Genomic DNA, 22880 nt, shown 5'->3' with positions numbered 1-22880 from the left:
AGTAATAATGTACCTTTAAAGAGCTGGTACGATACCTGTATTAAAAGGTTAAAAGTATCAGACCTCAAAAAAAACAGACTGGGGAAATGTGTAGGACTGTTCCTGAAACACTTGGAATATGTTGTAGAACTATAACATCTCTACTGCGTGTTGAAATACTGAGAATTTGTATTTAACGTCCTGTGAAATGTACGAGAGTCTGTAAAGTAGTAATAATTCACGATTAAAGAGCTGGTATTATGGGAAAACACTCTCTAAACACTTGGAATTCACCATGAATGAGCTTGAATCACTGGAAAGCAGAGACTCAAACTCTGAGAATCCACAATGATTCGCTGGTGAAATATTCAGCAATATGCTTGATAAAGTAAAAATACATTAATAACCTTAACAGCTTTAGCACAGTGTTTAATCACTGGGAAATTGTGTTCAAATAGCTCAGAAGTGAGTGCGATAATGTTTACATTTATAATTCAGTCAAAATGAGTTGGCGTTTTTGGAAGAAAGATGGTGAAACACTTAAAAATTCATTTTCATGGAGCTGATATAACAGTATGAAAGTTTTCAACATTCTCAGAAATCGAAATGATAGTTAGGCTCGTGTTCAAAGTAGTAATAATGTACCTTTAAAAAGCTGGAATGGTACCTGTATTAAAAGGTTTACATCTTAAAGCTCAATAAAGACAGTCCGGGGAAATGTGAAAGAGTGTTTCTTAAACACTTGGAATATGTTGTAAAGCTATAACATCTCCACTGCATGTTGAAATTCTAAGACTTTGTATTCAACGTGCTGTGAAAGGTAGGAGAGTCTTTAAATATTAATAATTCACGTTTAAAGAGCTGGTATATATGGGAAAACGCTGGCTAAACACTTGGAACTCACAATGAATGGGCTGGAATCACTGGACAACAGAGATTCAAACTCTGACAATGCACAATGATTTACTGGTGAAATATTGAGCGATATGCTTGAAAAACTAAGAATACACTAATAAAATCCTTAACATGTGTAGGATAATGTTTAATCCCTGGGAAATCGTGTTAGATGATCTGAGGATTGAGTTGGATACTGGTTACATTTATAATTCAGTCTAAATGATTTTGTGATTTTGGAATAAAGTGGGTTAAACATTTATTTCATTTTCATAGAGAGGACATAACAGGAGGAAAGTATCCAAAACTATTAGAAATCCCAATGATACTCAGGCTAATGATTAAAGTTGTAATTATGATTAAAGAGCCGGTATGTATGGGAAAACACTGGATAAACACTTGGAATTCACAATGAATGACCTTGAATCACAGGACAACTGAGATTCAAACTCTGAGAATCCACAATGATTCGCTCGTGAAATATTCAGCAATATGCTTGATAAACTAGGAATACATTAATAAAGAACCTTAACATCTGTAGGACTATGTTTAATCGCTGGGAAATCTTGTTCAAAGAGCTGAGGACTGACTTGGATACTGGTTACTTTTATAATTCAGTCTAAATGAGTTGGTGTTTTTGGAAAAAGTGGATTAAACATTTAATTCATTTTCATAGAGCGGATATAACACGAGGAATGAATTCAAAACTATTAGAAATCCCAGTTGTAGGCTAATTATAAAGTAGTAATAATTTACATTTAAAGAGATGGTATATATAGAAAAACGATGTTTAAATACTTGGAATTCACAATGGTAGAGATTTAATCACTGGACAACAGTGATTCACACTGAGAATTCACGATGAAAGTAGGGAAATATTTAGGAATGTACTTGAAACACTAAGAATACATATTCATAGAGCCTTCCTATCTGAAGATCACTGGGAAATCGTGTTCAAGGAGCTCAGAAATGAGTGCCATACTGTTTACATTTATAATTCAGTCAAAATGAGTTGGTGTTTATGGGCGAAAGCCGGGTGAAAGACTTAAACATTCATTTTCATAGAGCTGATATAACACTATGAAAGTATTCGAAATTCTAAGAAATACAATGATAGTTCAGCTAGTGTTCAAAATAGTAATAATGTATCTTCAAAGAGCTGGTACGATACCTGTATTAAAAGGTTAAAAGTATCAGACCTCAAAAAAAACAGACTGGGGAAATGTGTAGGACTGTTCCTGAAACACTTGGAATATGTTGTAGAACTATAACATCTCTACTGCGTGTTGATATACTGAGAATTTGTATTTAACGTCCTGTGAAAGGTACGAGAGTCTTTAAAGTAGTAATAATTCACGATTAAAGAGCTGGTATTATGGGAAAACACTCTCTAAACACTTGGAATTCACCATGAATGAGCTTGAATCACTGGAAAGCAGAGACTCAAACTCTGAGAATCCACAATGATTCGCTGGTGAAATATTCAGCAATATGCTTGATAAAGTAGGAATACATTAATAACCTTAACAGCTTTAGCACAGTGTTTAATCACTGGGAAATTGTGTTCAAATAGCTCAGAAGTGAGTGCGATAATGTTTACATTTATAATTCAGTCAAAATGAGTTGGCGTTTTTGGAAGAAAGACCGTGAAACACTTAAATATTCATTTTCATAGAGCTGATATAACAGTATGAAAGTTTTCAACATTCTAAGAAATCAAAATGATAGTTAGGCTCGTGTTCAAAGTAGTAATAATGTACCTTTAAAGAGCTGGTATGGTACCTGTATTAAAAGGTTAATGTCTCAAAGCTCAATAAAGACAGACCGGGGAAATGTGAAAGAGTGTTTCTTAAACACTGGGAATAGGTTGTAGAGCTATAACATCTCCACTGCATGTTGAAATTCTAAGACTTTGTATTCAACCTGCTGTGAAAGGTAGGAGAGTCTTTAAAATAGTAATAATTCACTTTTAAAGAGCTGGTATATATGGGAAAACGCTGGCTAAACACTTGGAATTCACAATGAATGGGCTGGAATGACTGGATAATAGAGATTCAAACTCTGAGAATCCACAATGATTTGCTGGTGAAATATTGAACTATACGCTTGATAAACTAAGAATACATTAATAAAATCCTTAACATCTGTAGGACAATGTTTAATCCCTGGGAAATCGTGTTCAATGAGATGAGGATTGAGTTGGATACTGGTTACATTTATAATTCAGTCTAAATGAGTTGGTGTTTTTGGAAAAAGTGGATTAAACATTTAATTCATTTTCATAGAGCGGATATAACACAAGGAAAGAATTCTAAACTATTAGAAATCCCAGTGATAGGCTAATGATTAAAGTAGTAATAATTTACGTGTAAAGAGCTGGTATATATGGAAAAACAATGTTTAAATACTTGGAATTCACAATGGTAGAGTTTTAATCACTGAACAGTGATTTACACTCTGAGAATTCACAATCAAAGTAGGGTAATATTTAGGAATTTACTTGAAACACTAAGAATACATATTCATAGAGCCTTCCTATCTGAAGATCACTGGGAAATCGTGTTCAAGGAGCTCAGAAGTGAGTGCCATACTGTTTACATTTATAATTCAGTCAAAATGAGTTGGCCTTTATGGAAGAAAGCCGGTGAAACACTTAAACATTCATTTTCATGGAGCTGTTATAACACTATGAAAGTATTCGAAATTCTAAGAAATAAAATGATAGTTCAGGAGTGTTCAAAATAGTAATAATGTACCTTTAAAGAGCTGGTACGATACCTGTATTAAAAGGTTAAAAGTATCAGACCTCAAAAAAAACAGACTGGGGAAATGTGTAGGACTGTTCCTGAAACACTTGGAATATGTTGTAGAACTATAACATCTCTACTGCGTGTTGAAATACTGAGAATTTGTATTTAACGTCCTGTGAAATGTACGAGAGTCTGTAAAGTAGTAATAATTCACGATTAAAGAGCTGGTATTATGGGAAAACACTCTCTAAACACTTGGAATTCACCATGAATGAGCTTGAATCACTGGAAAGCAGAGACTCAAACTCTGAGAATCCACAATGATTCGCTGGTGAAATATTCAGCAATATGCTTGATAAAGTAAAAATACATTAATAACCTTAACAGCTTTAGCACAGTGTTTAATCACTGGGAAATTGTGTTCAAATAGCTCAGAAGTGAGTGCGATAATGTTTACATTTATAATTCAGTCAAAATGAGTTGGCGTTTTTGGAAGAAAGATGGTGAAACACTTAAAAATTCATTTTCATGGAGCTGATATAACAGTATGAAAGTTTTCAACATTCTCAGAAATCGAAATGATAGTTAGGCTCGTGTTCAAAGTAGTAATAATGTACCTTTAAAAAGCTGGAATGGTACCTGTATTAAAAGGTTTACATCTTAAAGCTCAATAAAGACAGTCCGGGGAAATGTGAAAGAGTGTTTCTTAAACACTTGGAATATGTTGTAAAGCTATAACATCTCCACTGCATGTTGAAATTCTAAGACTTTGTATTCAACGTGCTGTGAAAGGTAGGAGAGTCTTTAAATATTAATAATTCACGTTTAAAGAGCTGGTATATATGGGAAAACGCTGGCTAAACACTTGGAACTCACAATGAATGGGCTGGAATCACTGGACAACAGAGATTCAAACTCTGACAATGCACAATGATTTACTGGTGAAATATTGAGCGATATGCTTGAAAAACTAAGAATACACTAATAAAATCCTTAACATGTGTAGGATAATGTTTAATCCCTGGGAAATCGTGTTAGATGATCTGAGGATTGAGTTGGATACTGGTTACATTTATAATTCAGTCTAAATGATTTTGTGATTTTGGAATAAAGTGGGTTAAACATTTATTTCATTTTCATAGAGAGGACATAACAGGAGGAAAGTATCCAAAACTATTAGAAATCCCAATGATACTCAGGCTAATGATTAAAGTTGTAATTATGATTAAAGAGCCGGTATGTATGGGAAAACACTGGATAAACACTTGGAATTCACAATGAATGACCTTGAATCACAGGACAACTGAGATTCAAACTCTGAGAATCCACAATGATTCGCTCGTGAAATATTCAGCAATATGCTTGATAAACTAGGAATACATTAATAAAGAACCTTAACATCTGTAGGACTATGTTTAATCGCTGGGAAATCTTGTTCAAAGAGCTGAGGACTGACTTGGATACTGGTTACTTTTATAATTCAGTCTAAATGAGTTGGTGTTTTTGGAAAAAGTGGATTAAACATTTAATTCATTTTCATAGAGCGGATATAACACGAGGAATGAATTCAAAACTATTAGAAATCCCAGTTGTAGGCTAATTATAAAGTAGTAATAATTTACATTTAAAGAGATGGTATATATAGAAAAACGATGTTTAAATACTTGGAATTCACAATGGTAGAGATTTAATCACTGGACAACAGTGATTCACACTGAGAATTCACGATGAAAGTAGGGAAATATTTAGGAATGTACTTGAAACACTAAGAATACATATTCATAGAGCCTTCCTATCTGAAGATCACTGGGAAATCGTGTTCAAGGAGCTCAGAAATGAGTGCCATACTGTTTACATTTATAATTCAGTCAAAATGAGTTGGTGTTTATGGGCGAAAGCCGGGTGAAAGACTTAAACATTCATTTTCATAGAGCTGATATAACACTATGAAAGTATTCGAAATTCTAAGAAATACAATGATAGTTCAGCTAGTGTTCAAAATAGTAATAATGTATCTTCAAAGAGCTGGTACGATACCTGTATTAAAAGGTTAAAAGTATCAGACCTCAAAAAAAACAGACTGGGGAAATGTGTAGGACTGTTCCTGAAACACTTGGAATATGTTGTAGAACTATAACATCTCTACTGCGTGTTGATATACTGAGAATTTGTATTTAACGTCCTGTGAAAGGTACGAGAGTCTTTAAAGTAGTAATAATTCACGATTAAAGAGCTGGTATTATGGGAAAACACTCTCTAAACACTTGGAATTCACCATGAATGAGCTTGAATCACTGGAAAGCAGAGACTCAAACTCTGAGAATCCACAATGATTCGCTGGTGAAATATTCAGTAATATGCTTGATAAAGTAGGAATACATTAATAACCTTAACAGCTTTAGCACAGTGTTTAATCACTGGGAAATTGTGTTCAAATAGCTCAGAATTGAGTGCGATAATGTTTACATTTATAATTCAGTCAAAATGAGTTGGCGTTTTTGGAAGAAAGACCGTGAAACACTTAAATATTCATTTTCATAGAGCTGATATAACAGTATGAAAGTTTTCAACATTCTAAGAAATCAAAATGATAGTTAGGCTCGTGTTCAAAGTAGTAATAATGTACCTTTAAAGAGCTGGTATGGTACCTGTATTAAAAGGTTAATGTCTCAAAGCTCAATAAAGACAGACCGGGGAAATGTGAAAGAGTGTTTCTTAAACACTGGGAATAGGTTGTAGAGCTATAACATCTCCACTGCATGTTGAAATTCTAAGACTTTGTATTCAACCTGCTGTGAAAGGTAGGAGAGTCTTTAAAATAGTAATAATTCACTTTTAAAGAGCTGGTATATATGGAAAAACGCTGGCTAAACACTTGGAATTCACAATGAATGGGCTGGAATGACTGGATAACAGAGATTCAAACTCTGAGAATCCACAATGATTTGCTGGTGAAATATTGAACTATATGCTTGATAAACTAAGAATACATTAATAAAATCCTTAACATCTGTAGGACAATGTTCAATCCCTGGGAAATCGTGTTCAATGAGATGAGGATTGAGTTGGATACTGGTTACATTTATAATTCAGTCTAAATGAGTTGGTGTTTTTGGAAAAAGTGGATTAAACATTTAATTCATTTTCATAGAGCGAATATAACACAAGGAAAGAATTCTAAACTATTAGAAATCCCAGTGGTAGGCTAATGATTAAAGTAGTAATAATTTACGTGTAAAGAGCTGGTATATATGGAAAAACAATGTTTAAATACTTGGAATTCACAATGGTAGAGTTTTAATCACTGAACAGTGATTTACACTCTGAGAATTCACAATCAAAGTAGGGTAATATTTAGGAATTTACTTGAAACACTAAGAATACATATTCATAGAGCCTTCCTATCTGAAGATCACTGGGAAATCGTGTTCAAGGAGCTCAGAAGTGAGTGCCATACTGTTTACATTTATAATTCAGTCAAAATGAGTTGGCCTTTATGGAAGAAAGCCGGTGAAACACTTAAACATTCATTTTCATGGAGCTGTTATAACACTATGAAAGTATTCGAAATTCTAAGAAATAAAATGATAGTTCAGGAGTGTTCAAAATAGTAATAATGTACCTTTAAAGAGCTGGTACGATACCTGTATTAAAAGGTTAAAAGTATCAGAGCTCAAAAAAAACAGACCGGGGAAATGTGTAGGACTGTTTCTGATACACTTGGAATATGTTGTAGAACCATAACATCTCTACTGCATGTTGAAATACTGAGAATTCGTATTCAACGTGCTCTGAAAGGTAGGACAGTCTTTAAAGTAGTAATAATTCACGTTAAAAGAGCTGGTATTATGGGAAAACGCTGGATAAACACTTGGAATTCACAATGAATGATATTGAATCACAGGACAACAGAGATTCAAACTCTGAGAATCCACAATGATCCGTTGGTGAAATATTCAGCGATATGCTTGATAAACTAGGAATACATTAATAAAGAACCTTAACATCTTAGGACTGTGTTTAATTACTGGGACATTGTGTTCAAATAGCTCAGAAGTGAGTGCGATAATGTTTACATTTATAATTCAGTCAAAATGAGTTGGCGTTTTTGGAAGAAAGATGGTGAAACACTTAAAAATTCATTTTCATGGAGCTGATATAACAGTATGAAAGTTTTCAACATTCTCAGAAATCGAAATGATAGTTAGGCTCGTGTTCAAAGTAGTAATAATGTACCTTTAAAAAGCTGGAATGGTACCTGTATTAAAAGGTTTACATCTTAAAGCTCAATAAAGACAGTCCGGGGAAATGTGAAAGAGTGTTTCTTAAACACTTGGAATATGTTGTAAAGCTATAACATCTCCACTGCATGTTGAAATTCTAAGACTTTGTATTCAACGTGCTGTGAAAGGTAGGAGAGTCTTTAAATATTAATAATTCACGTTTAAAGAGCTGGTATATATGGGAAAACGCTGGCTAAACACTTGGAACTCACAATGAATGGGCTGGAATCACTGGACAACAGAGATTCAAACTCTGACAATGCACAATGATTTACTGGTGAAATATTGAGCGATATGCTTGAAAAACTAAGAATACACTAATAAAATCCTTAACATGTGTAGGATAATGTTTAATCCCTGGGAAATCGTGTTAGATGATCTGAGGATTGAGTTGGATACTGGTTACATTTATAATTCAGTCTAAATGATTTTGTGATTTTGGAATAAAGTGGGTTAAACATTTATTTCATTTTCATAGAGAGGACATAACAGGAGGAAAGTATCCAAAACTATTAGAAATCCCAATGATACTCAGGCTAATGATTAAAGTTGTAATTATGATTAAAGAGCCGGTATGTATGGGAAAACACTGGATAAACACTTGGAATTCACAATGAATGACCTTGAATCACAGGACAACTGAGATTCAAACTCTGAGAATCCACAATGATTCGCTCGTGAAATATTCAGCAATATGCTTGATAAACTAGGAATACATTAATAAAGAACCTTAACATCTGTAGGACTATGTTTAATCGCTGGGAAATCTTGTTCAAAGAGCTGAGGACTGACTTGGATACTGGTTACTTTTATAATTCAGTCTAAATGAGTTGGTGTTTTTGGAAAAAGTGGATTAAACATTTAATTCATTTTCATAGAGCGGATATAACACGAGGAATGAATTCAAAACTATTAGAAATCCCAGTTGTAGGCTAATTATAAAGTAGTAATAATTTACATTTAAAGAGATGGTATATATAGAAAAACGATGTTTAAATACTTGGAATTCACAATGGTAGAGATTTAATCACTGGACAACAGTGATTCACACTGAGAATTCACGATGAAAGTAGGGAAATATTTAGGAATGTACTTGAAACACTAAGAATACATATTCATAGAGCCTTCCTATCTGAAGATCACTGGAAAATCGTGTTCAAGGAGCTCAGAAATGAGTGCCATACTGTTTACATTTATAATTCAGTCAAAATGAGTTGGTGTTTATGGGCGAAAGCCGGGTGAAAGACTTAAACATTCATTTTCATAGAGCTGATATAACACTATGAAAGTATTCGAAATTCTAAGAAATACAATGATAGTTCAGCTAGTGTTCAAAATAGTAATAATGTATCTTCAAAGAGCTGGTACGATACCTGTATTAAAAGGTTAAAAATATCAGACCTCAAAAAAAACAGACTGGGGAAATGTGTAGGACTGTTCCTGAAACACTTGGAATATGTTGTAGAACTATAACATCTCTACTGCGTGTTGATATACTGAGAATTTGTATTTAACGTCCTGTGAAAGGTACGAGAGTCTTTAAAGTAGTAATAATTCACGATTAAAGAGCTGGTATTATGGGAAAACACTCTCTAAACACTTGGAATTCACCATGAATGAGCTTGAATCACTGGAAAGCAGAGACTCAAACTCTGAGAATCCACAATGATTCGCTGGTGAAATATTCAGTAATATGCTTGATAAAGTAGGAATACATTAATAACCTTAACAGCTTTAGCACAGTGTTTAATCACTGGGAAATTGTGTTCAAATAGCTCAGAATTGAGTGCGATAATGTTTACATTTATAATTCAGTCAAAATGAGTTGGCGTTTTTGGAAGAAAGACCGTGAAACACTTAAATATTCATTTTCATAGAGCTGATATAACAGTATGAAAGTTTTCAACATTCTAAGAAATCAAAATGATAGTTAGGCTCGTGTTCAAAGTAGTAATAATGTACCTTTAAAGAGCTGGTATGGTACCTGTATTAAAAGGTTAATGTCTCAAAGCTCAATAAAGACAGACCGGGGAAATGTGAAAGAGTGTTTCTTAAACACTGGGAATAGGTTGTAGAGCTATAACATCTCCACTGCATGTTGAAATTCTAAGACTTTGTATTCAACCTGCTGTGAAAGGTAGGAGAGTCTTTAAAATAGTAATAATTCACTTTTAAAGAGCTGGTATATATGGGAAAACGCCGGCTAAACACTTGGAATTCACAATGAATGGGCTGGAATGACTGGATAACAGAGATTCAAACTCTGAGAATCCACAATGATTTGCTGGTGAAATATTGAACTATATGCTTGATAAACTAAGAATACATTAATAAAATCCTTAACATCTGTAGGACAATGTTCAATCCCTGGGAAATCGTGTTCAATGAGATGAGGATTGAGTTGGATACTGGTTACATTTATAATTCAGTCTAAATGAGTTGGTGTTTTTGGAAAAAGTGGATTAAACATTTAATTCATTTTCATAGAGCGAATATAACACAAGGAAAGAATTCTAAACTATTAGAAATCCCAGTGGTAGGCTAATGATTAAAGTAGTAATAATTTACGTGTAAAGAGCTGGTATATATGGAAAAACAATGTTTAAATACTTGGAATTCACAATGGTAGAGTTTTAATCACTGAACAGTGATTTACACTCTGAGAATTCACAATCAAAGTAGGGTAATATTTAGGAATTTACTTGAAACACTAAGAATACATATTCATAGAGCCTTCCTATCTGAAGATCACTGGGAAATCGTGTTCAAGGAGCTCAGAAGTGAGTGCCATACTGTTTACATTTATAATTCAGTCAAAATGAGTTGGCCTTTATGGAAGAAAGCCGGTGAAACACTTAAACATTCATTTTCATGGAGCTGTTATAACACTATGAAAGTATTCGAAATTCTAAGAAATAAAATGATAGTTCAGGAGTGTTCAAAATAGTAATAATGTACCTTTAAAGAGCTGGTACGATACCTGTATTAAAAGGTTAAAAGTATCAGAGCTCAAAAAAAACAGACCGGGGAAATGTGTAGGACTGTTTCTGATACACTTGGAATATGTTGTAGAACCATAACATCTCTACTGCATGTTGAAATACTGAGAATTCGTATTCAACGTGCTCTGAAAGGTAGGACAGTCTTTAAAGTAGTAATAATTCACGTTAAAAGAGCTGGTATTATGGGAAAACGCTGGATAAACACTTGGAATTCACAATGAATGATATTGAATCACAGGACAACAGAGATTCAAACTCTGAGAATCCACAATGATCCGTTGGTGAAATATTCAGCGATATGCTTGATAAACTAGGAATACATTAATAAAGAACCTTAACATCTTAGGACTGTGTTTAATTACTGGGACATTGTGTTCAAATAGCTCAGAAGTGAGTGCGATAATGTTTACATTTATAATTCAGTCAAAATGAGTTGGCGTTTTTGGAAGAAAGATGGTGAAACACTTAAAAATTCATTTTCATGGAGCTGATATAACAGTATGAAAGTTTTCAACATTCTCAGAAATCGAAATGATAGTTAGGCTCGTGTTCAAAGTAGTAATAATGTACCTTTAAAAAGCTGGAATGGTACCTGTATTAAAAGGTTTACATCTTAAAGCTCAATAAAGACAGTCCGGGGAAATGTGAAAGAGTGTTTCTTAAACACTTGGAATATGTTGTAAAGCTATAACATCTCCACTGCATGTTGAAATTCTAAGACTTTGTATTCAACGTGCTGTGAAAGGTAGGAGAGTCTTTAAATATTAATAATTCACGTTTAAAGAGCTGGTATATATGGGAAAACGCTGGCTAAACACTTGGAACTCACAATGAATGGGCTGGAATCACTGGACAACAGAGATTCAAACTCTGACAATGCACAATGATTTACTGGTGAAATATTGAGCGATATGCTTGAAAAACTAAGAATACACTAATAAAATCCTTAACATGTGTAGGATAATGTTTAATCCCTGGGAAATCGTGTTAGATGATCTGAGGATTGAGTTGGATACTGGTTACATTTATAATTCAGTCTAAATGATTTTGTGATTTTGGAATAAAGTGGGTTAAACATTTATTTCATTTTCATAGAGAGGACATAACAGGAGGAAAGTATCCAAAACTATTAGAAATCCCAATGATACTCAGGCTAATGATTAAAGTTGTAATTATGATTAAAGAGCCGGTATGTATGGGAAAACACTGGATAAACACTTGGAATTCACAATGAATGACCTTGAATCACAGGACAACTGAGATTCAAACTCTGAGAATCCACAATGATTCGCTCGTGAAATATTCAGCAATATGCTTGATAAACTAGGAATACATTAATAAAGAACCTTAACATCTGTAGGACTATGTTTAATCGCTGGGAAATCTTGTTCAAAGAGCTGAGGACTGACTTGGATACTGGTTACTTTTATAATTCAGTCTAAATGAGTTGGTGTTTTTGGAAAAAGTGGATTAAACATTTAATTCATTTTCATAGAGCGGATATAACACGAAGAATGAATTCAAAACTATTAGAAATCCCAGTTGTAGGCTAATTATAAAGTAGTAATAATTTACATTTAAAGAGATGGTATATATAGAAAAACGATGTTTAAATACTTGGAATTCACAATGGTAGAGATTTAATCACTGGACAACAGTGATTCACACTGAGAATTCACGATGAAAGTAGGGAAATATTTAGGAATGTACTTGAAACACTAAGAATACATATTCATAGAGCCTTCCTATCTGAAGATCACTGGGAAATCGTGTTCAAGGAGCTCAGAAATGAGTGCCATACTGTTTACATTTATAATTCAGTCAAAATGAGTTGGTGTTTATGGGCGAAAGCCGGGTGAAAGACTTAAACATTCATTTTCATAGAGCTGATATAACACTATGAAAGTATTCGAAATTCTAAGAAATACAATGATAGTTCAGCTAGTGTTCAAAATAGTAATAATGTATCTTCAAAGAGCTGGTACGATACCTGTATTAAAAGGTTAAAAATATCAGACCTCAAAAAAAACAGACTGGGGAAATGTGTAGGACTGTTCCTGAAACACTTGGAATATGTTGTAGAACTATAACATCTCTACTGCGTGTTGATATACTGAGAATTTGTATTTAACGTCCTGTGAAAGGTACGAGAGTCTTTAAAGTAGTAATAATTCACGATTAAAGAGCTGGTATTATGGGAAAACACTCTCTAAACACTTGGAATTCACCATGAATGAGCTTGAATCACTGGAAAGCAGAGACTCAAACTCTGAGAATCCACAATGATTCGCTGGTGAAATATTCAGTAATATGCTTGATAAAGTAGGAATACATTAATAACCTTAACAGCTTTAGCACAGTGTTTAATCACTGGGAAATTGTGTTCAAATAGCTCAGAATTGAGTGCGATAATGTTTACATTTATAATTCAGTCAAAATGAGTTGGCGTTTTTGGAAGAAAGACCGTGAAACACTTAAATATTCATTTTCATAGAGCTGATATAACAGTATGAAAGTTTTCAACATTCTAAGAAATCAAAATGATAGTTAGGCTCGTGTTCAAAGTAGTAATAATGTACCTTTAAAGAGCTGGTATGGTACCTGTATTAAAAGGTTAATGTCTCAAAGCTCAATAAAGACAGACCGGGGAAATGTGAAAGAGTGTTTCTTAAACACTGGGAATAGGTTGTAGAGCTATAACATCTCCACTGCATGTTGAAATTCTAAGACTTTGTATTCAACCTGCTGTGAAAGGTAGGAGAGTCTTTAAAATAGTAATAATTCACTTTTAAAGAGCTGGTATATATGGGAAAACGCCGGCTAAACACTTGGAATTCACAATGAATGGGCTGGAATGACTGGATAACAGAGATTCAAACTCTGAGAATCCACAATGATTTGCTGGTGAAATATTGAACTATATGCTTGATAAACTAAGAATACATTAATAAAATCCTTAACATCTGTAGGACAATGTTCAATCCCTGGGAAATCGTGTTCAATGAGATGAGGATTGAGTTGGATACTGGTTACATTTATAATTCAGTCTAAATGAGTTGGTGTTTTTGGAAAAAGTGGATTAAACATTTAATTCATTTTCATAGAGCGAATATAACACAAGGAAAGAATTCTAAACTATTAGAAATCCCAGTGGTAGGCTAATGATTAAAGTAGTAATAATTTACGTGTAAAGAGCTGGTATATATGGAAAAACAATGTTTAAATACTTGGAATTCACAATGGTAGAGTTTTAATCACTGAACAGTGATTTACACTCTGAGAATTCACAATCAAAGTAGGGTAATATTTAGGAATTTACTTGAAACACTAAGAATACATATTCATAGAGCCTTCCTATCTGAAGATCACTGGGAAATCGTGTTCAAGGAGCTCAGAAGTGAGTGCCATACTGTTTACATTTATAATTCAGTCAAAATGAGTTGGCCTTTATGGAAGAAAGCCGGTGAAACACTTAAACATTCATTTTCATGGAGCTGTTATAACACTATGAAAGTATTCGAAATTCTAAGAAATAAAATGATAGTTCAGGAGTGTTCAAAATAGTAATAATGTACCTTTAAAGAGCTGGTACGATACCTGTATTAAAAGGTTAAAAGTATCAGAGCTCAAAAAAAACAGACCGGGGAAATGTGTAGGACTGTTTCTGATACACTTGGAATATGTTGTAGAACCATAACATCTCTACTGCATGTTGAAATACTGAGAATTCGTATTCAACGTGCTCTGAAAGGTAGGACAGTCTTTAAAGTAGTAATAATTCACGTTAAAAGAGCTGGTATTATGGGAAAACGCTGGATAAACACTTGGAATTCACAATGAATGATATTGAATCACAGGACAACAGAGATTCAAACTCTGAGAATCCACAATGATCCGTTGGTGAAATATTCAGCGATATGCTTGATAAACTAGGAATACATTAATAAAGAACCTTAGCATCTTAGGACTGTGTTTAATTACTGGGACATTGTGTTCAAATAGCTCAGAAGTGAGTGCGATAATGTTTACATTTATAATTCAGTCAAAATGAGTTGGCGTTTTTGGAAGAAAGATGGTGAAACACTTAAAAATTCATTTTCATGGAGCTGATATAACAGTATGAAAGTTTTCAACATTCTCAGAAATCGAAATGATAGTTAGGCTCGTGTTCAAAGTAGTAATAATGTACCTTTAAAAAGCTGGAATGGTACCTGTATTAAAAGGTTTACATCTTAAAGCTCAATAAAGACAGTCCGGGGAAATGTGAAAGAGTGTTTCTTAAACACTTGGAATATGTTGTAAAGCTATAACATCTCCACTGCATGTTGAAATTCTAAGACTTTGTATTCAACGTGCTGTGAAAGGTAGGAGAGTCTTTAAATATTAATAATTCACGTTTAAAGAGCTGGTATATATGGGAAAACGCTGGCTAAACACTTGGAACTCACAATGAATGGGCTGGAATCATTGGACAACAGAGATTCAAACTCTGACAATGCACAATGATTTACTGGTGAAATATTGAGCGATATGCTTGAAAAACTAAGAATACACTAATAAAATCCTTAACATGTGTAGGATAATGTTTAATCCCTGGGAAATCGTGTTAGATGATCTGAGGATTGAGTTGGATACTGGTTACATTTATAATTCAGTCTAAATGATTTTGTGATTTTGGAATAAAGTGGGTTAAACATTTATTTCATTTTCATAGAGAGGACATAACAGGAGGAAAGTATCCAAAACTATTAGAAATCCCAATGATACTCAGGCTAATGATTAAAGTTGTAATTATGATTAAAGAGCCGGTATGTATGGGAAAACACTGGATAAACACTTGGAATTCACAATGAATGACCTTGAATCACAGGACAACTGAGATTCAAACTCTGAGAATCCACAATGATTCGCTCGTGAAATATTCAGCAATATGCTTGATAAACTAGGAATACATTAATAAAGAACCTTAACATCTGTAGGACTATGTTTAATCGCTGGGAAATCTTGTTCAAAGAGCTGAGGACTGACTTGGATACTGGTTACTTTTATAATTCAGTCTAAATGAGTTGGTGTTTTTGGAAAAAGTGGATTAAACATTTAATTCATTTTCATAGAGCGGATATAACACGAGGAATGAATTCAAAACTATTAGAAATCCCAGTTGTAGGCTAATTATAAAGTAGTAATAATTTACATTTAAAGAGATGGTATATATAGAAAAACGATGTTTAAATACTTGGAATTCACAATGGTAGAGATTTAATCACTGGACAACAGTGATTCACACTGAGAATTCACGATGAAAGTAGGGAAATATTTAGGAATGTACTTGAAACACTAAGAATACATATTCATAGAGCCTTCCTATCTGAAGATCACTGGGAAATCGTGTTCAAGGAGCTCAGAAATGAGTGCCATACTGTTTACATTTATAATTCAGTCAAAATGAGTTGGTGTTTATGGGCGAAAGCCGGGTGAAAGACTTAAACATTCATTTTCATAGAGCTGATATAACACTATGAAAGTATTCGAAATTCTAAGAAATACAATGATAGTTCAGCTAGTGTTCAAAATAGTAATAATGTATCTTCAAAGAGCTGGTACGATACCTGTATTAAAAGGTTAAAAGTATCAGACCTCAAAAAAAACAGACTGGGGAAATGTGTAGGACTGTTCCTGAAACACTTGGAATATGTTGTAGAACTATAACATCTCTACTGCGTGTTGAAATACTGAGAATTTGTATTTAACGTCCTGTGAAAGGTACGAGAGTCTTTAAAGTAGTAATAATTCACGATTAAAGAGCTGGTATTATGGGAAAACACTCTCTAAACACTTGGAATTCACCATGAATGAGCTTGAATCACTGGAAAGCAGAGACTCAAACTCTGAGAATCCACAATGATTCGCTGGTGAAATATTCAGCAATATGCTTGATAAAGTAGGAATACATTAATAACCTTAACAGCTTTAGCACAGTGTTTAATCACTGGGAAATTGTGTTCAAATAGCTCAGAATTGAGTGCGATAATGTTTACATTTATAATTCAGTCAAAATGAGTTGGCGTTTTTGGAAGAAAGACCGTGAAACACTTAAATATTCATTTTCATAGAGCTGATATAACAGTATGAAAGTTTTCAACATTCTAAGAAATCAAAATGATAGTTAGGCTCGTGTTCAAAGTAGTAATAATGTACCTTTAAAGAGCTGGTATGGTACCTGTATTAAAAGGTTAATGTCTCAAAGCTCAATAAAGACAGACCGGGGAAATGTGAAAGAGTGTTTCTTAAACACTGGGAATAGGTTGTAGAGCTATAACATCTCCACTGCATGTTGAAATTCTAAGACTTTGTATTCAACCTGCTGTGAAAGGTAGGAGAGTCTTTAAAATAGTAATAATTCACTTTTAAAGAGCTGGTATATATGGGAAAACGCCGGCTAAACACTTGGAATTCACAATGAATGGGCTGGAATGACTGGATAACAGAGATTCAAACTCTGAGAATCCACAATGATTTGCTGGTGAAATATTGAACTATATGCTTGATAAACTAAGAATACATTAATAAAATCCTTAACATCTGTAGGACAATGTTCAATCCCTGGGAAATCGTGTTCAATGAGATGAGGATTGAGTTGGATACTGGTTACATTTATAATTCAGTCTAAATGAGTTGGTGTTTTTGGAAAAAGTGGATTAAACATTTAATTCATTTTCATAGAGCGAATATAACACAAGGAAAGAATTCTAAACTATTAGAAATCCCAGTGGTAGGCTAATGATTAAAGTAGTAATAATTTACGTGTAAAGAGCTGGTATATATGGAAAAACAATGTTTAAATACTTGGAATTCACAATGGTAGAGTTTTAATCACTGAACAGTGATTTACACTCTGAGAATTCACAATCAAAGTAGGGTAATATTTAGGAATTTACTTGAAACACTAAGAATACATATTCATAGAGCCTTCCTATCTGAAGATCACTGGGAAATCGTGTTCAAGGAGCTCAGAAGTGAGTGCCATACTGTTTACATTTATAATTCAGTCAAAATGAGTTGGCCTTTATGGAAGAAAGCCGGTGAAACACTTAAACATTCATTTTCATGGAGCTGTTATAACACTATGAAAGTATTCGAAATTCTAAGAAATAAAATGATAGTTCAGGAGTGTTCAAAATAGTAATAATGTACCTTTAAAGAGCTGGTACGATACCTGTATTAAAAGGTTAAAAGTATCAGAGCTCAAAAAAAACAGACCGGGGAAATGTGTAGGACTGTTTCTGATACACTTGGAATATGTTGTAGAACCATAACATCTCTACTGCATGTTGAAATACTGAGAATTCGTATTCAACGTGCTCTGAAAGGTAGGACAGTCTTTAAAGTAGTAATAATTCACGTTAAAAGAGCTGGTATTATGGGAAAACGCTGGATAAACACTTGGAATTCACAATGAATGATATTGAATCACAGGACAACAGAGATTCAAACTCTGAGAATCCACAATGATCCGTTGGTGAAATATTCAGCGATATGCTTGATAAACTAGGAATACATTAATAAAGAACCTTAGCATCTTAGGACTGTGTTTAATTACTGGGACATTGTGTTCAAATAGCTCAGAAGTGAGTGCGATAATGTTTACATTTATAATTCAGTCAAAATGAGTTGGCGTTTTTGGAAGAAAGATGGTGAAACACTTAAAAATTCATTTTCATGGAGCTGATATAACAGTATGAAAGTTTTCAACATTCTCAGAAATCGAAATGATAGTTAGGCTCGTGTTCAAAGTAGTAATAATGTACCTTTAAAAAGCTGGAATGGTACCTGTATTAAAAGGTTTACATCTTAAAGCTCAATAAAGACAGTCCGGGGAAATGTGAAAGAGTGTTTCTTAAACACTTGGAATATGTTGTAAAGCTATAACATCTCCACTGCATGTTGAAATTCTAAGACTTTGTATTCAACGTGCTGTGAAAGGTAGGAGAGTCTTTAAATATTAATAATTCACGTTTAAAGAGCTGGTATATATGGGAAAACGCTGGCTAAACACTTGGAACTCACAATGAATGGGCTGGAATCACTGGACAACAGAGATTCAAACTCTGACAATGCACAATGATTTACTGGTGAAATATTGAGCGATATGCTTGAAAAACTAAGAATACACTAATAAAATCCTTAACATGTGTAGGATAATGTTTAATCCCTGGGAAATCGTGTTAGATGATCTGAGGATTGAGTTGGATACTGGTTACATTTATAATTCAGTCTAAATGATTTTGTGATTTTGGAATAAAGTGGGTTAAACATTTATTTCATTTTCATAGAGAGGACATAACAGGAGGAAAGTATCCAAAACTATTAGAAATCCCAATGATACTCAGGCTAATGATTAAAGTTGTAATTATGATTAAAGAGCCGGTATGTATGGGAAAACACTGGATAAACACTTGGAATTCACAATGAATGACCTTGAATCACAGGACAACTGAGATTCAAACTCTGAGAATCCACAATGATTCGCTCGTGAAATATTCAGCAATATGCTTGATAAACTAGGAATACATTAATAAAGAACCTTAACATCTGTAGGACTATGTTTAATCGCTGGGAAATCTTGTTCAAAGAGCTGAGGACTGACTTGGATACTGGTTACTTTTATAATTCAGTCTAAATGAGTTGGTGTTTTTGGAAAAAGTGGATTAAACATTTAATTCATTTTCATAGAGCGGATATAACACGAGGAATGAATTCAAAACTATTAGAAATCCCAGTTGTAGGCTAATTATAAAGTAGTAATAATTTACATTTAAAGAGATGGTATATATAGAAAAACGATGTTTAAATACTTGGAATTCACAATGGTAGAGATTTAATCACTGGACAACAGTGATTCACACTGAGAATTCACGATGAAAGTAGGGAAATATTTAGGAATGTACTTGAAACACTAAGAATACATATTCATAGAGCCTTCCTATCTGAAGATCACTGGGAAATCGTGTTCAAGGAGCTCAGAAATGAGTGCCATACTGTTTACATTTATAATTCAGTCAAAATGAGTTGGTGTTTATGGGCGAAAGCCGGGTGAAAGACTTAAACATTCATTTTCATAGAGCTGATATAACACTATGAAAGTATTCGAAATTCTAAGAAATACAATGATAGTTCAGCTAGTGTTCAAAATAGTAATAATGTATCTTCAAAGAGCTGGTACGATACCTGTATTAAAAGGTTAAAAGTATCAGACCTCAAAAAAAACAGACTGGGGAAATGTGTAGGACTGTTCCTGAAACACTTGGAATATGTTGTAGAACTATAACATCTCTACTGCGTGTTGAAATACTGAGAATTTGTATTTAACGTCCTGTGAAAGGTACGAGAGTCTTTAAAGTAGTAATAATTCACGATTAAAGAGCTGGTATTATGGGAAAACACTCTCTAAACACTTGGAATTCACCATGAATGAGCTTGAATCACTGGAAAGCAGAGACTCAAACTCTGAGAATCCACAATGATTCGCTGGTGAAATATTCAGCAATATGCTTGATAAAGTAGGAATACATTAATAACCTTAACAGCTTTAGCACAGTGTTTAATCACTGGGAAATTGTGTTCAAATAGCTCAGAATTGAGTGCGATAATGTTTACATTTATAATTCAGTCAAAATGAGTTGGCGTTTTTGGAAGAAAGACCGTGAAACACTTAAATATTCATTTTCATAGAGCTGATATAACAGTATGAAAGTTTTCAACATTCTAAGAAATCAAAATGATAGTTAGGCTCGTGTTCAAAGTAGTAATAATGTACCTTTAAAGAGCTGGTATGGTACCTGTATTAAAAGGTTAATGTCTCAAAGCTCAATAAAGACAGACCGGGGAAATGTGAAAGAGTGTTTCTGAAACACTGGGAATAGGTTGTAGAGCTATAACATCTCCACTGCATGTTGAAATTCTAAGACTTTGTATTCAACCTGCTGTGAAAGGTAGGAGAGTCTTTAAAATAGTAATAATTCACTTTTAAAGAGCTGGTATATATGGGAAAACGCTGGCTAAACACTTGGAATTCACAATGAATGGGCTGGAATGACTGGATAACAGAGATTCAAACTCTGAGAATCCACAATGATTTGCTGGTGAAATATTGAACTATATGCTTGATAAACTAAGAATACATTAATAAAATCCTTAACATCTGTAGGACAATGTTCAATCCCTGGGAAATCGTGTTCAATGAGATGAGGATTGAGTTGGATACTGGTTACATTTATAATTCTGTCTAAATGAGTTGGTGTTTTTGGAAAAAGTGGATTAAACATTTAATTCATTTTCATAGAGCGAATATAACACAAGGAAAGAATTCTAAACTATTAGAAATCCCAGTGGTAGGCTAATGATTAAAGTAGTAATAATTTACGTGTAAAGAGCTGGTATATATGGAAAAACAATGTTTAAATACTTGGAATTCACAATGGTAGAGTTTTAATCACTGAACAGTGATTTACACTCTGAGAATTCACAATCAAAGTAGGGTAATATTTAGGAATTTACTTGAAACACTAAGAATACATATTCATAGAGCCTTCCTATCTGAAGATCACTGGGAAATCGTGTTCAAGGAGCTCAGAAGTGAGTGCCATACTGTTTACATTTATAATTCAGTCAAAATGAGTTGGCCTTTATGGAAGAAAGCCGGTGAAACACTTAAACATTCATTTTCATGGAGCTGTTATAACACTATGAAAGTATTCGAAATTCTAAGAAATAAAATGATAGTTCAGGAGTGTTCAAAATAGTAATAATGTACCTTTAAAGAGCTGGTACGATACCTGTATTAAAAGGTTAAAAGTATCAGAGCTCAAAAAAAACAGACCGGGGAAATGTGTAGGACTGTTTCTGATACACTTGGAATATGTTGTAGAACCATAACATCTCTACTGCATGTTGAAATACTGAGAATTCGTATTCAACGTGCTCTGAAAGGTAGGACAGTCTTTAAAGTAGTAATAATTCACGTTAAAAGAGCTGGTATTATGGGAAAACGCTGGATAAACACTTGGAATTCACAATGAATGATATTGAATCACAGGACAACAGAGATTCAAACTCTGAGAATCCACAATGATCCGTTGGTGAAATATTCAGCGATATGCTTGATAAACTAGGAATACATTAATAAAGAACCTTAGCATCTTAGGACTGTGTTTAATTACTGGGACATTGTGTTCAAATAGCTCAGAAGTGAGTGCGATAATGTTTACATTTATAATTCAGTCAAAATGAGTTGGCGTTTTTGGAAGAAAGATGGTGAAACACTTAAAAATTCATTTTCATGGAGCTGATATAACAGTATGAAAGTTTTCAACATTCTCAGAAATCGAAATGATAGTTAGGCTCGTGTTCAAAGTAGTAATAATGTACCTTTAAAAAGCTGGAATGGTACCTGTATTAAAAGGTTTACATCTTAAAGCTCAATAAAGACAGTCCGGGGAAATGTGAAAGAGTGTTTCTTAAACACTTGGAATATGTTGTAAAGCTATAACATCTCCACTGCATGTTGAAATTCTAAGACTTTGTATTCAACGTGCTGTGAAAGGTAGGAGAGTCTTTAAATATTAATAATTCACGTTTAAAGAGCTGGTATATATGGGAAAACGCTGGCTAAACACTTGGAACTCACAATGAATGGGCTGGAATCACTGGACAACAGAGATTCAAACTCTGACAATGCACAATGATTTACTGGTGAAATATTGAGCAATATGCTTGAAAAACTAACAATACACTAATAAAATCCTTAACATGTGTAGGATAATGTTTAATCCCTGGGAAATCGTGTTAGATGATCTGAGGATTGAGTTGGATACTGGTTACATTTATAATTCAGTCTAAATGATTTTGTGATTTTGGAATAAAGTGGGTTAAACATTTATTTCATTTTCATAGAGAGGACATAACAGGAGGAA

Source organism: Plecotus auritus (genome assembly GCF_963455305.1).
Source record: "Plecotus auritus genome assembly, chromosome: 8".
Lineage (NCBI taxonomy): Eukaryota > Metazoa > Chordata > Mammalia > Chiroptera > Vespertilionidae > Plecotus > Plecotus auritus.
Note: the sequence above shows the minus strand (reverse complement) of the source record.